General features: G+C 47.2%; 1 long non-coding RNA gene across 2 annotated transcripts; it reads right to left on the bottom strand.

Annotated features, from left to right (window-relative positions):
- Positions 1-6,402: 6,402 nt before the first annotated feature.
- LOC106485258 (uncharacterized) lies at positions 6,403-13,481 on the bottom strand. Of its 2 annotated transcripts, none has more exons than XR_001292678.2 (3): positions 13,397-13,481; positions 7,811-7,934; positions 6,403-6,682 (listed from the first exon to the last, which is right to left on the bottom strand). It is a non-coding gene; the product is annotated as an uncharacterized lncRNA (long non-coding RNA). The 2 variants fall into 2 exon arrangements; XR_001292679.2 differs by lacking the exon at positions 13,397-13,481 and adding an exon at positions 9,809-9,888.
- Positions 13,482-16,325: the final 2,844 nt, after the last annotated feature.

The following is a 16,325-nucleotide window of genomic DNA, read 5'->3' as shown; positions in this document are numbered from 1 at the left end:
TCCGCGCCCATCCAGCCGAGCCCGCCCCTTGGCGCCCGCCTTTTGAAGGACGGCGCGGCCGCCAATCAGCGCCGCCGCCGGCCGCGCCCGCCGCCCAATCCGCCGCGCGCGGGGGCGGGGCCAGGGCGCGGGCCGGCCGGCGGCGGCGGCGGCGGATTGAGCGGCCAATCAGGCGGCGGGGGCGGGACGCGGAGGGTGGGGCGGGGGCTGCGAATCCCTTTTGTTCGCGGCGGCCGCGGAGGGAGTGGGGCGCTGTGATTGGCGCGTCACTTCCGGCGCGGGCGGGGCCGCAGCGGGCGGGGGCGGTGGGGCCGCGGGCGCGGCCCGGTGCCGGCCGAGCCGCCGCCTCCGGCGCGTTTCCATGGAGCCAGCCCAGGCCTCGCCTCCGAGCCGGGCCTTGGGCTCCGCGCCCGGCGGGGCGGGGCCCCTCAGCACCCGTGTGCCCCCAGGGCCCGTGTCCCCCCGGCCCCCCGTCCCCCCGCAGCCGCGTTCCCCCTGCCCCGTGTCCCCCGGGCCCGTGTGCCCTCGGCGCCGTGGCCTGTAAATGGCCGTAAATGGCTGTAAATGGCCGTAAAAGCCGAGCCCCCCTCGGGAGCGGCTCCGTGCCCCGCGTCCCCCGCGCGAGGGGAGGCTGCTCGGCCGCAGCCAGGCCGTGCTGGCCGCAGCCCGGGCGCCTGCCGGCCTGCAAGCGTCCGTCGCGGGCGGTTCTGCGCCCTGGCCGCGTCCCGCTGCCCTCACGAGCGACGCGCGATGAGCGGGGACCCGTGGGCGCGGGAAGGGAGACGGGTGTTTCTGTTCCTCTCCGGTCACCACCGAAATCCCGAGGGAAGCACCTCTTCCCAGCGTGGTGGAAATGGCCAAAAAGGAGGACATCGCCGTGTACGAGGAAGCTGACATAAAGCCTGTAGTTTGCATAAAACGTGGGATTTGCCTCGCTTTCTAGACAGGTGGTTTGCCTGAAGGTGTTCTGTAATACCTCTGTTTTACCTGTGAAGCAGCACTGTAATGAGTGCTGTTTCTGCAGGCGACGCGCTGGCGAGACCATGGGCCGGAGCGCCTTGCCTGCCTCTCACAGCTCCCCCGAGATCTTCCACAAGCGCTGACCTCGCGTGCTGCGACACCTTCAGCCGAGGCAGGCATTTTACAGACGTGCAGTGCGAAGCCCAGTATGCTTTAACCTATTTACCTGCTATCACACGAGGAAAGACGCCAGCAGGTATCAGCGACCGCGGCTGGAACAGCCCCAGCCCGTGGTTGCCTCGCCAGAGCGTGGTCGCTGCTGCCTGACGCTGTGCAGGGAAGCGGGTTTTGGCTATTGAAGCTGCTCACCATGCGGTCTGCTCAGCGGTGCAGCAGCCAAAATCACAACTGACCCTTTCGGTGGAGAATATGCCAGTCACTCGGTCTCTGAATGAGAAGTGCTCAGAATCAGTAATATGCTCCATTCTGCAGGTGCCCCAGAACTGAAAAAAGTATTTAATGGCCATTCCTACTGCTAAGAGTTTGACTTCAGTGGGATGCTAGGCTTGCACTGTGCCTGTGGCACAGGGCTTGTACTGTTTGACGCTGGCATTTTCTAAGGAACTAGCAGTTTCTAAAACAGAACATTCTGAATCATGTGCAAAAAAAAAGGTGTCACATGGTAATGGGACTTTATACAGTGATAAGGCTAGCAAAAAAACCTCACCTCTAACCATCGCAGTCTCCTGTCTAGTATGTTCAGGGCAATATGGTTTTGTCTAGACGGAGTTGTTTGAGTACTATGGATTTTTTTCCCCCAGCCTTGATAAATACTGGAACTTTTGCAGTGTCCCTGGTTTAGCAATCTCTGAGCCTGGAGAAAAGAAAGCTGGCGGGTTACCTCCTCTAACTTTGCTCGGACACAAGTATCCTTGTGCCTACTGCCAAGCAGCTGTTACGTTAAGACCTCTGGCTTTTTTCCTAAGCACAATCAGCTTTCTGTCACCCTGTGCTTCTCCTGGCTCTGCGCTTTTCACCTGTTGTCTATCTTTTTACCCTTAGAATATGTTTTTTTAGGGCAGATGTCCTTTTGTCATGTACACAAAGGAAATTGGACAGAAAAGGGCTGACAGCTCACCACATCCTGTGAGCGAGGACACGGAGCCTGCCAGGAAGGTCTGGACTATGAACTGGCACAGCAACTCATCTCGCTGGAAAAAGCCACGCTTCAGAAGAAAAGGGGAAAGACTATGAGAGTTATATCTAATGGTTAGTGTCAGCCTGGTGATTCATGCTTGCAAGTCACTGGAATTAACATGTATTTTGAAGTGAACTTAAAGCCAATGCAAAAGTGCAGATGGTTGGGGTAAGAAGTCAATAACTTTGTGTAGTCAAATGTTTCCAAAGCGTTTAAAAAACAAAGCTAACGCCTGTAGCTGTGAATCGGAATGACAGTGAGTATCTGGTGAATATTTGCAGTCCCAGATCAGTCCAGCTAATTTTGGTTGATTGCTTGCCCAGCAGACAGGCCAAGCAGCAAACGGCTGTCTGTGAATCACAGTAACGCAAAAAACGAGTGAATTTTGGAACATCTTTCTTGTTTGTGGGACTGCAGCTCCCTCCTGTGTCAGAAAGCTTCTACTACACTTCAGTCACTGCTCTCCATGCATACAGAAACAGCCTGTCAATGGCACCGTGTAAAAAAGCGGCTGATGCTATACTCAGAAGTCTCAGAATACCAAGTGGCTGAATGAAAGCTTTGATTTTTCGAGAATTAGCAGCCTGGAACTTTTTTCCAATTAGCAGCCACAAAATGTAACTAAAACATTGAAAGAGGACTAGTAGATTTTTTTTTAATAGAATCATTAAGAGCATGAGCTAAACAAAAGACCTCCCCCCACCCCTCAAATATTCAAAAGTCTAATTCTCACTGAAATGCATGCAGTTAATGAAACAGGTATGGAGCAGGAAAGTGGCTTGCCTACGGCCTCGAAGCCCATCGGAGGCAGAAGTGGACCTGCAGTACAGGAGACCCGAGCTCTTGGTCCAGTCATGAGCTTGCTCCCATGCAACGTGCAGATCCTGATGTCATGTTACTTTTTTGCAGATATTTATATGTCAGCATGCTTCCTTTCATAAATGAGTCCCAACTGGGTTGGATTCCATTACTGTGTCTTTGTGAGAGACAGTTTTAGGGCTCATGGAATTTACAACATGCAGCCGCTGCGTTCTTATCGCTGCCTTTCTCGTGGATTTTGTATGTAGCTCCTGGCAAGTCACCTCGCCTCTGGCTCCAAAATAAAGACCATACATAGCTACTTCCCCAGGGATGCATCGTGCTGTAGAACAAGGCCTGATCCTGTTGCACTACTAAAAAAAGAAAAAGAGAAAAACATTTATATTTGCATCTGAAAATAGCAAGAAAGGATTTGCATTTCCAAATTGGCATAGATATCTGTATGATAATGTCTACTAGTCAGTTATTTCTTTTCTGAAGCATTCCTCTTGCTGTCCAATCCCAGCCTTGGAAACATGGGAGAAAGGAGACCTTTGTGCAGCAAGAGCTTTGCATGTGGCTGGTGATTGACTGGCGATGAATTCAGCATGTAAAGGTCACAGATGCATGAGTTACATCAGAGCACATCTGGCACCAAAAGCTTCTCTGTTCGGGGACGTGGCGAGGAGATTTGATGAACCCGGCACAGCTGAAGAGCAAACATCTGAAGGGAATGAGAGCCCCAAACATCCTAGGTGGTCTCTGGGAGGGAAGACTGAACAACTGCACCCTTGAAACCTTTCCTTGGGAGGAAAAACATTTCGTAGCAGAGCCTTTCTAGACACCCGTGCACGTGTGGTCCTGTGCGTAAGCGCCCGGCCTGACCTGCATGGAGATGACTCTCACAGACGGTGCAGACTATCTGAAGTCAGGAATTTGGCCGGGATGCCGAGGTGCCTCCGCAAGCGCAGCTTCCCCAGTGCTGGGCTGGGCAAGCACAGGTTTGTGCGGTTAATGCTTTCCAGGCGGCGGGGAGCGTGCTCCAAGCCCCAGCACGAAGGCAGCTCCAGGCTCCTCATGAATGGAGGTTCTCATGGGAAGGAGAAAAAATATATTCATTTGCCCTCTGGCCTGCGTTTCAGGGGAAGTGAATTAGCGGTACAGGAGGAGGCCGCTTTGCAGAGAGGCTTCTAGGTCTGGAAGACATCTCTCTCCCGGCTGCTTGGCCACGTTTCTTCTTGTTTATTATTTTTAGGAGGCAGCAGATCGCCAGGTGTGTCAGAGATGGACAGAAAAATGAGGTACCTGCCGTCATGTGCCTGCAGCGTCCTTTTCTGATGTAAGGAAACAGCAGAGCAGGGCCGAGGAGAGGGCAGATGCAAATCACTGTGGTACTTGCGCTCGACCAGTCAGGATGGGCGCAAGCACGTGCAGATGATCCTGTTTCATCTCTGTCGGTTGATAGCACGTGGCACAAGTTGCAGATAAGAACGAGCAGCTAGTGAATCAGTGCCGGTTTTGGGGCACTGCAAGAATACACCCTGGAAGCTGCTAGAGATAAACAAAAAATTTAAAAAGCAAGGCATTTCTCGATATCTGTACAAATTTCACTGTAACTTCAATTCTGCTTCTATCTGACCTCTCCAGTGGACAAGATTGCTATTTCTAATAATTGTTTTTCAATGCCATTTTTTGCAGGCGATCCAGTGAGTTGGGTCCTTTTTGTGCAGCAGTAATTGCGAGTTCAAGCACTGAACTTTGTTGTGTTGACTCTTAGCACATTTAACAGGAGGATCATTTAACTGTGTGTTAACTTTCCTTTAAATGCACTGGTTTCATAATTAAATCTTTACTCTTTTTCCTAGGTATTCACAGTGCTTCTGAAGTGTCTGTTAAGGAAGTTTTACAGGCCCTGAAGGTGGAGAAGAGGGTTTAAAGAGGCCCATTCAAACCCTTCAGTCACCCTGGGCAGAGGGAGAAAGTCAGCAACCAAAAAAAAAAAACTTCAAATGCCAAAGAGGAGAGAATAAAATGGCTAGAAGACAGGCAATTTCTACTGAAAATCTCACAAACAAGAGGGATAAAGCTTGAATACAAACAATTAGAAAGAAGCGCATCTGTCATGTCTGTGGCACTGTCGAAACAAGAATCCATCTGGGAAAAGATCCAGCACTGCCTCCTGTGAGTTATATATTTTTTTTCTTTAAATATTGTATGGTATCCGTCTCTATGGCTGTGTTGTTTGTGCTGGCATGTGGGTGTGTATTTCTGAAGGCTCCCCATATTAGCAGAAGATCTATAGTCTCATTTTAGGAATCTTGCTGCTATAAAAATATATTTCTGTTTGTGACTGAGTGTTTTTCTCTTTCCTCCTGAAACTCTGGAGCAGTGTAAAATAGCTTCATAAAACTCGTAGGTCTTTTTAAAGCAGAAGTTACGGCCTTGCTTTGCTGTTAAAAATTCATCCTTGATTTTAAAAGCAAACAATACTCCAAACCTTAAACAAGTGAATACTAAAGAGATGCAATAAACCTCTTTTTTATTTAGTTGCTTATTGAGAAAAATCCAATTACACCTATGGGAAATAAGAATGAAGCATTATATGGAAATATACAGTACATAAGCAAGCAGAGCCTTAGCCTTCTAAACTGAGCGTGCAAATAAGGGAAAATCCTCTCGGCATCATCTCTTCGGTAAATACCCTCTTGTGAGCGTTGCGGTACCCACATTACCAGCGTTGCACAAAAAGGCCTTGGCTGGCTCAGGGCAGCACGACGCTTACGGGAGCCTCTCGGTCCCGGACCGACGGTGGCGCAGAGGCGAAGGTGGCTTGGGGGATGCAGGTGGCCGCTGAGAAGCAGCAGTAGGTCTCAGCCCCGTCTCGGCTCCCCAGCTCTGCTGTCACATTGCAGGACAGGGCGCTCGACGTGCAGCAACGTGACTCGTGGCCAAGGTTTCCCTGCCTGCAAAGCCGGGCTACCCCGGCTTGCACCTCCCAAGTGTCCTGTCTCTGAATGAAAGACGCAAAGTGGCTAGAATGAGCGTGTAAGAGCAGCTAAGAAATAGCTACAGTTCAAAGGATGTTTGGAAAAACCCTTTGTTCCAATCAGGCAATTTGCAACTTCAACTGCTAAGTATTCCTCTTTTATTCTTTGGCACTCTAGCTATGTTTGAACTGGCTTTCTCAGCACTTCAGAAAGGCTTATGTTACATTATGTAAGATTTAACAGCCATCATTTTCCAAAGGTAATATAGAAATGCCTTTTTTTATGACACAGGAGGGAGATTTCTCATTTGGGAAACTGATTCTTTGTTGTTACCAAATGATTGCTTTTGATACATCTTTTATGTAACTTTGATCTAATAACTAATTTTTTCTATGAAAAAATAAAAGAAAGCATGTTGATATTTCTGATAACTGGAAGTATCTGCTGAAGATACATACAGTAAATTGAAAGGAAATAAAATTTGCTTCTGGATCTGGATACATACGTAACACAGAATATATTCTTTATATATAAGTATCTCTCCAAACACTGCATGCATTCATTCAATTCTGCAGCCAAACAAACTGGTCATTGTGTCTCCAGCAACGACTTATGTGTCATCCGCTTCACAATGCATGTGCTATTTTACATAAAGATAACCGACGAAGTCCTCACACGGTGTGGTCACGGATCCAGCGGCAATCTGTACCAGCTCAGGAACCATCCCAGGCTATACAACCTATTGAGATAATTTCTCCATCAGCATTTATTCACCCATTACATACAGCCATAGCTAGGCTGAAAATTGACCTCTCCTTGGAGAGGGCATAATGTAAAACAGAAGGAGAAGAAAAAAAATACCACAGGCAAAAAGTTCCTCTTCAAGTCCACAGCATTAACTATTTAAAGTGGGATTGGTGAGCCCTTTTGGCACCTAAATGAGGGCCAACATCCCTTGAAGATCCATGCTTGTGCAACAGGGAATAACCAACCCCTTTGCTTCAAGGTGGGTAACTGAGGTGTGGGTTGTGTGTTACTCCGCATGTGCTGCAGGGACCGTGCCACCTCCATGTGACATCACTGCAGGGACCCGTGCCACCTCCACGTGTGCCACAGGGACCTGTGCCACCTCTGTGTGTGCAGAGAGACAGGAGAGAGATAGAAGGAGATGCATGCTTCTCTATCGGTGCTCAAATTTCCAAGAAAAATTACAGTCTGCGGAATCCATCTCTGCCTTGACTTGGAATTAATGTTTAAATAAGCACCACTGTGATGCAGACAAAAACCCCCAACCTCTGCTGCCCCCCAGCATCCTGCCATTAATGTACATTTTTCCACTAACAGCATGAGGCCAGTGGCTGACATCCATGACCGGGAGGCACTGGCGGGGGAGATGCATTGGCCTATCGAGGAGGCTTGATATCATTTGCTTCAGAGCAGAAAGGCAGCCTCAAGGAACAGGCAGGGAAACGGAGGGCCTGTCTCTGGGACTGGACCACGCGGTCTTTGCGTGTAAGCACGCGGGATTGGGCTGCTTCTGTCAAGAGCTGTCCGGATTTGCTGGACAAAGACAGCCAGATTGGCCCAGGCAGGGACCTCAATAATATTAATTACAGGCAGCAAGAAGAAATGTCGCTTTGCCCTTGTGAACTTCTTTAGCAATTTACCAGGAAAAAGCACTCCGTGAGCTGCTAGTTTAGCGGAGGAATTCTCAGGCAGTGATTGAAAGCTTTGATAAGAAGCACGAGTTTGTTTGCCACCTCATTTACCATGCTGGGCTCTTTCTACAGAGCATGTAATACTGTTTTTACCAGACCAGGTCATAAAAGTAGTAGAAAGCAGAAATATACATGGAAATGACCCTTACCTAACAACGCAGTCCATGCTCTCACTTTCTTTGAATTACCCTGTGCTCTGCACATCTGGAAATTGCTTTCGCTGATGGACGATTGCTTGCCAGGGCTCGGGGACCCTGATTGATTTCTTTGCCTCTGCAGTTGGGAGAGTAGAATGGAGAGAAGAGGAGAAGCATGAAAACCCAGGCAAGGGACGGGAAGGACAAATTGTTCTCTGAACTGACCAAGCACTGGACTAGCTGGGTAACATTTTCTAATCATTCCTCTAACTGGAAAGGAGGGGGGGAAACCTGGAGTTACACGATTGCTCACGTGGCTTCACAGACAGCAGCAGTCAATTAGCCCTCGCTTGCAAAGCTCCCGGCAGTTCTGGGCCACCAGCAGCCCCATCCTTTTGCAGCCCTCCCGTGCAAGTCCCTCCTTGCCATTACAGACATCTGCAAGGCAAATACAAGTGTGGAGTTCATCTATCAGTGTAGACTCTTACAGAAATTACCAAAATGCTACCGGTAGTCCTAGGACTAGGACTTATCATTTTGTCAGGCGACCACACAAGAAAAATCAGATTTTTTTCCAGAACTGGCTTGTAGAAATTGCACTGAGTTACAGACCCCATCCATGAGAGGCTAGATACAAAAGTTTGTTAGCCAGCAGTGACAGTAACTTATCTTGTGTGTAACTTTGCTGGAGGTAACATGACATATACTCTAAAAGCAGGTTTTCCTTACAAAAGGAATCCAGCTATTCTACATGCTGACTGAATTGGTGGGAAGAAGTAATTCTACAAAGGTTCTCCAGTTAACTTTAAGTTGATGCATAAGGCATTTATTTAATCAAATCATTCCAAAATGCAAAACAAGGGTACAGGCACTAGCTCCTTGGCCAGTCCAAACTTCCAGAAATCTTCTTCCTATTCTAATTAAAATACTTCATATTTGAATTAACTAGGGGTATGGGGATGGACATAGCAGAGCATGATTTTCTGGAGCCCCATAAATCAAATAAGCAATGCTGCAATAGCTAAGTTTAGCAGTCAGAAACCAGGAACAGTTTTTGCAGAACACTTCGGATTTTGATCTCTTTGTTCATGTAAACCACGAAGTTTTAGAGCATGGAAACACAGCTACGCTTTAATTATAATGCTGAACTAAGTGTTCTAATCAGACCTTTTTGCGGCATCCAATCCCCCTTGACCCACCTTGAGCGCTGCTACAATTAAATTGCTTTCCTCATGTCTTACCACTAGGAAGAAAGGGAAAGACAATATTCATGTTTTATTTGACTGAAGCTGCACAAAACTTATCTGCTTCAGTATTCATTTATTTCTATTTCAAGCACCTTCTTCTGCTTTGGAATAGAATAAGTATGCTAAAAGTGATTTCTTCATGAGAACTCTAGATTGTGTATTTTTTAAAGAATGACTAGGTTAGTACACCATGGCAGAGGTCTTAACTTATTAAAAGAACAGATCCATTTATTTGGAGCAGTGCACTCAGGGATGGCTTCTGCCTTTGTTAAGACACAAGCAAAGAAGCCAGAGGGAGCAGTGCCTCTATATTAAAGCAGCTCCAGGAGCCGTATCCTACGGCTAATTTTTCCAGAGCCTTGGAATAAGATATAACCTCGTCTTCTGAGGCTGGAGTACTTCACATTATCCATCTCTCAGCAGCTCTTATTTTCATGGGTTTGATATTATACAGGACTTGTAAACTAAAGTCCCCAGTCTGAACAAGAGGCCCCCATGCAAGCTCTTGCTGTTACGTGGAAGCTATTCCAGTCCTGATCAGGCACAAAACCAAAGATTTTGGCAGTTCAAGATGGGCAGGTCAGAGCCCTAGTGACCAGAAAGCCTCTTTTACCTTGCAAAGAAGTGGCACAACCCCGCACTACATTAGCACCTATAGTCTGTGGTCCTTCATGGCCACGACTTGCAGACGACGACTAGTTCATCACAGGGGCCCCAGAGCCCTTTGCAGTCCCTAAGAGGTTATGCTGTGAAAGTACCGTACATGAAGTACTGTGTCGGTGAGCGAGGCAGAGGAGTCCAGGGTCATCTCTGTCCAGTGCCAGCAGCTGGTGCATCAGGAAAGGAGGCAGGTTTGGCGCAGACCTTCGCCGGGTGCGTGCCCACAGCTTCCCATGTCGGGATCCTGTAGGCGGCTCTGGGTATCGTGTGTAGACCTTGGAAGCATCACAATATAGAAAGCATCCTGGTGGAAAAAAACAGCTGCCTGATCTTTCCATTTGAAACCCCCTTGTTTCAATTCTGTGAGAAGTGGCAATAATTAAAAAAAAAATCCAAAAGATTGCAGCTTCTTGCAAATTTCTATCGTACTTCCCTTGTGCAGCATCTCCTTTGCAAACCGAAGCATCATAGTTTAGTTAGGACCCCTTCATACGGAAGTCTTTCCATAAATCTTATTTGTATTTTTGCCCTTCTCTGCCTCTCTTCCAATTCTGTATCAGAGCTTTTTCCCTGAGCAAGGGTGACTGGTGGGGCATACAGGATTCAAAACCCAAGTCTCTCAGCTTGCACACAAACCCCATAGCTTATACCGAGCACATTCAGATGCATAAGCTAATTGCTAATGGTAAAACATTTGCAGAAGGGTTCTGCATCCTATTTTCAGGGCAAAACAATACAAAATAAGCTCCAATTTTTCCAACTGGCACTGGAAAAAAAATATATATTGCTTTAACTCTGTCCTGGTTTCTTGATTAGAGGAAGGCAAATTACATGTTTTTCCACCAGTCTATTATTACCGCTTAAACTCCACACAGTTCGCTGAATAGATCTGTTTTGGTCACAGAAGATAAACTTCTCTCTGTGGAAAGATAACAGCACGATTGCATCCAACATAGCAATTTCTGAGCCATTTCTCCAGAAATAACGCTTTTCAGACCAACAGTACAAGGCACATGTTTAAGGACAGCAAAGCCCATGCAGCGTGCAAGAGCGCCGTCTGGTGCTGCGTTTTCCTCCCTTGCAGGGAGGACATCCAACCCCATTGCCGGTCTTCACACTTTTAAACAGTTTGAACTCAGATGGGCAGCAGCCCCCGAAGCACACGTAGCTCAGCCCTCGCGTGGGATGCTGCAGGACAGCTTGAGGCCCTGAGAGACGGAGGAAGGCAGTAGGACGCCTAAGACCGCAGCAGGCAATGGCATCACATTACAGATGACAGCTCGGTCTGGGCACTCACCCTCCTTTTGCCTCAGTTTTATGGCATTTGTGTTTCTTCTGCCTCAGAGAGCTGGAAGACGACCCCCATCTGCTCTGATAACGACGTTCCCTTGCATTTCAATGAGAACAAACCATATGCATGGTGCTTAAGGAGCTTGCGTCCTTCATGCTTTGAGAATGCAGTGGATCATGCAGAAAGAGTCTTATATTGGGCAAAATGCATTTTTTCCATGCTAGACTTGAGCACGTGCCTTCCACCACTTGCTTCAAGAGCCACAGAGCTGGCTTGCTGAGCACAACGGCACCTCTGACAGACGGCCGACTGACTGCTAAAAATCAGGTGGTGCCTGGCTTTGCTCAGAGGAGAGCTTCACTGCAAGGCCTCAAATCCAGAACAGGCTTAAACGAAGGAAAGATCCCTGTTGTTAGCATTAAACAAGAGAAAAAGCAAAGCAGTATTCTACCTTGGCACTACAAAATAGCTGCTCTACTGACAGCTGACCTAGTTCATAAGAGATAAGAAAAATAACCAGTTCCAAAATTAGGCATGCTTCGTTAGGCAATTTCTACATCTAGATGAAAAACATACTTTTAAGAGATGTAGTTTGAAGAGTGGCAGGTAGTGTATATGTTTCGTATCTTCTGTTTTGTTATTTCTCTCCAAATGATGCAAAACCAAGTGGCTTCCATTTGCTTTCATACAGCAGTTGTCAAGCTGTTACCCAGAACAGAGCATTTTATCAGCTCAAGAAAGCACCTGCAGGACAGACGCTATATTTACAGGTTATTCAAACCTGTATTTCATTACTTTATCTAATAATCTGGAAAAAAAAGTTTGTTTTGCTGTGTGTTCAAATATCACTTGCATTGCTTACTGGGGCCCTGGAACATTAACATTAGTTACTTCACATACCCATCATGGTCTCTTCTCTTTTGCAGATTATTTTTGCTTTAAATATTTAAATCTAGACATGTTCTAAACAATATGTTTCTCCATGGCACTTAATTCCTGCCATTACTCACATGCTATATTTCTACCGCGTCCCAACTATCTGCCTTCACCATGTGTCAGGGATGAAACACCTCAAGCATATACAAAAACATTAATCCTTCTGTTGCAACTTTTAAATCACTGTAAACCTGCTTTGTATTAAGGAGGTTTTGGAACTATTTAACCTTATTTTTATAGCCGAAAAAGGCCCATGCGTCCTCCCCTTGCAGCATTTTGCACCTCAGCCTGCTCGTACTGAACATGCACAGCAGGGCAGGGGCAGGAGGGAGCAGATTTCCAGCTCAAGTGTGCATGAGTGTATTTGCTCAAGCACTGCCAAGAAACCACGTTCACATTTTCCAGTGATGATTCTAAACGGACTCAGAAACACTATTGTAATTTGATATATCAACAGCTTCTCCAGTTGAGCACCAGAGCTCTCAGACTGTGTAATCTTGGAGAGGAACGTAGCTGCACTTAATGAGTAAACAGACTTAGTAGCATTAAGGTTTCTGATGTTCACCAGTTGCCTTTTCCAGAGCACCCTGGTTGGCTTCTTTTAAACAACTGACTTAAATAATCTCTTTGTTTTTGTCAACTAGCTAAGATCTTGTCCACTTAAGAATACAATAATCCAAAACAGGCTCCAGCTAACCTTAAATGAGAGTATCTGGAATCCTGTCCACAAAAGGCAACTCTGTACTGATTTTGTGAATAATATGCCCTGAAAATAATACACTTAGGAAACCAGATTCTAGATGAAATCATCCTCAGAAAGTGTCATTTGCAGAGACAGAGCCTGTAGATAAAGCAACATAGGCTGTTTGCAAACTAAATCAGAAAAAAAATTAAAACCTTATAGCCCACCTTTTAACATATAGCAATAAAATGTTACTGCCTGTCTTCGCTTGTGGAGCCTCCTTGCCAGCATGGGGCTGCTACGGCCAAATCGGGGTAAACTGCATCCCCGGCGGGGTTTGGAGGAGGTGCACGTGGGTGCATCCGGCTGCCCGCGACAGCCCCCTTCCCGCTTCGCCCCCGCACTCTCCCAACCAGCTTATCTCCAAGGCCAGCGCTCGTAAAACACCACTCCTTCCTCAGGGTTTATCTTTATCTTCAGTATCAGCCTTATCAGGCTATAGGGGCTTACTGGGACTTGTTTTTATCTTTACCGTTAGCTCTTTTAGCCTGATGGGCCCAATTTGCGGGCCGATAGACCCAGGTTCAGCCCCGACTCCACCACAGGCGCACACTGGCACGTGGCCCCGTCACTGAGCGCCTGCTGTCTGGACGGGTATCAGGCGTCCGTCTTCCCCCGAGACACTAACACGGGCGCCAAACGTGACGGAAAGGCCACGCTGCCAATAATTTTTTTTTTTTTCCACCTTCCCCCTCATTTTTCCTGCTGTGAACTACACCAACCTCACCGGGCTGTTGTCCTGCAGCCGTCACGTTTTCCTTCCATGTGGGGCAGAGGTTCCGGGTCGCAGGGATGCTGCGGTTTTGCTGCTCTCAGAAAACTGTATTAAAATATTGAATGCAAATCTCCGCTGCCACGAGCCCCCTCCGTATCCCCTACGGACGATTCTGTAAACGGCATCTTCCAGCTGTCCTGGGAACAGCGAAACAGTTACCGAGTGTGTCAGCATTTACCGAGAGGCTTTTATCTCTTCACCAAACTAGGAAGAGCTGCTGTATGTCCTGAAAAACCTCTTGCGGCATTTTAATTAAAGTCTCCAAGCAAAAATCTTTTTCCTCTTTCTGCCAGCCTCCCTCCCCCAAACTCCCTGTTTTCCATTTTTATTGGATTGATTTCCAGGCTGACCATATTTGACAATTGGACATTGCAATTACAATGATTTTTCCTCCTCTTTAATCAAGAAGCTACGATGAGAAAACACCCGCAGCGTGTGCCAAGGGTCGGGGAGATCTCCTAGGGCCTGGGCATCGCTGTGCACAGAGCGCGCTCGTCCAGCCAGCGAGAACAGTCATTAACATCTCTCCTTATAAATATCGTACTCGAAAGGTGTTTTCCCACAATCAACAGCCGAGATGATAACCTTTCGGGGCTTCCCACCAATCATGCTTTGCAGATGAGCGCTCCCTGGGGTGCAGGACCCCGCTTTGCTTCTCACTGCAGAGCATCTGGCCTGATTTTGGTTTTGGCAACGGTTGTTTGCCCAGCCGAGGTGAGCCGCAGTGGTGCCGCCAGCGCAGACAAAACCCGGACTTCCTGTGCTGCTCCTGCAAGCCAGTTGGTTTTGTTTTATTTCTCCCTCATGGAAACCGATTTATTATTTAACATTACTCTCTCAAGCTGTGGAGCATCTCTTCCTGCATTAAAAAGAGGAAGAAAAAAAAAAAAAACCACCAAAAACCTGAAACTCTCTCTGCAAAATTCAGATGCAGGTTTAGCTCTCCCAGCCTCACTGCACTGCTCAGAGGTTTGGGACTGGGAGGCCTGGTTGAACCCATTGTAATGAGCAAAGCTATTCCAGTTTAAATACCAGCTAATAAAAGATGCCTATATCAGGGCTGTAAGCATCCTGACACCTGATTAATCGTACCACAGCATAGTACACCTAACAGCACTAAAACAAATAAACAAACATTCCAAAGGAAGTAATTAACTCAAAAACTCAGCCAGGTGTTAAACCAGCTATGGAAAGAACCCTGCTATCCCAGCTCCTGCGAAAGAAACAGCTTTTGCAAGATTTTTCTGTTTTGGACCTTGCTATAGGGAAGCAAAATTCACACAAATCCAAGTTTGGAATTGGACTTCCAAATTTCTGAATCTCAAGACTAGTCTAAGAAGGATCTGACAGAGAAATGCAGCTCTGCGCTGCAACTTTTCCGTGCTCAGCAAGGATGCCGCCGGCTCATTGCCATCCTGGACATCCGCCTCCTCCCCGTTATTCTTCACACGTCTCTGGCCTCCCACGTGCTGCAGCAGCCGGCTCCGATGAGATCCAAGTGGAAACAGCTCTCAGCAGCAAACGTCTACCTCGGGCAAAATGCTTTGACCATTTCGCAAGCACCGAACGGGGATCACAGAGCCGGAGAAATCTGCAGAAAACTGACCTGCTGAAGCATGCAGCTCACCTAGCAAAACGCAGCGGGGGTGGAAGCAGCAAAGCAAAGCGCTGCATCTGGGGACGTACTCAGCAAACAATACATCTTCTCGACAGCATAACGCGGAGCACACGGTCAGTTATGAAGGGTGCAAAAGTTAGGCATTATTCTGTGTCACATGGTACTGAGCAAGTTAGCAGAAAGCCACTTTATTTTCAGGTAATACCCATAGAAAAGTCAGAGGCACCGGCTGCGCCAGGATCCCATTACCTTACAAAAGCAGCTCACTTCTGCGAGAACCGGGAAGCCTCTCCAAATGAGGAGGAAACCTCCCAGCACTGGCCCCGGGCTCCTTGCTCCCTGCCAAACTCCCCGTGGGGGAGCAGGGAGGACTCTCTCTGCACTTCATCTCGGTTCGTCTATGAAATAGCGAATGCTCCTGCAGCCACCTTGCAAAATGCTTTGAATTCACCACTGAGGGAAAAAAATATTAGTGCTAAGTGTTCATTTATGCAGAAACACAAGCAGATAAATTAACACCCAGGATAGGAATTGCTCACATTTCAGCCTCAATTGCAATGCAGATACAAAAGTATTTTTTTTCTTTTCAGGACAGCAGCCAGTACTTTCCATGCTTCACTGTTTTTTTGTTGCCTTTTTTTTTTTTCGGTCAAAATGAAGGGATGAACAGCTGCTGGATGCAGCATTAACCTTGTTTCAGCAACGTTCATACCCATGGATATCAGGGCTCTTGCACTGCCAAACGGTCACTAGCATCATTCACATCGATGGTTAAGAAAGTCCCAGGCCCACGTCACCCATGGGAGGAACTGGCCGAGGACAGCCAGCACTGGTTACATTTTTGTTCAGCCTTATCATAACTGAACCTTGATTTCATTTAGGGTTCCCTAGGCATTATTGTAAAATAAATGTTAATTAATAATAGAGGTTCTTAAAAATTACATATCCTTAATGATGTATGTGGGCTGACTTTGAATACTAAGACCCACCTCATTGCCCCTCCACAAGCACTAAATTTGGGATTCAGTCCTCTCCTCTCAGCAGCAAGAGAGCTATAATCCTAGACTTGCCCTTGGAGTTGTATATTTACATCTGTTCAGAAAAAACTTACTTTTAGGGCTTTAAAAACCAACCTGACAGGACCTAGACTTTCCTCCACCTCCTTACAGGAGGGAGTTTTTCAGACCCTCCCCTTCCTCCCGCCCCTGCAAAAGTCCTCAGGAAACTGCTGTCATGGGATGGGGAATAGTGCTGGGAA

This window comes from Apteryx mantelli, chromosome 25 (genome assembly GCF_036417845.1).
Source record: "Apteryx mantelli isolate bAptMan1 chromosome 25, bAptMan1.hap1, whole genome shotgun sequence".
In the NCBI taxonomy this organism is placed as follows: domain Eukaryota; kingdom Metazoa; phylum Chordata; class Aves; order Apterygiformes; family Apterygidae; genus Apteryx; species Apteryx mantelli.
This window is presented reverse-complemented; position numbering and strand designations above follow the sequence as displayed.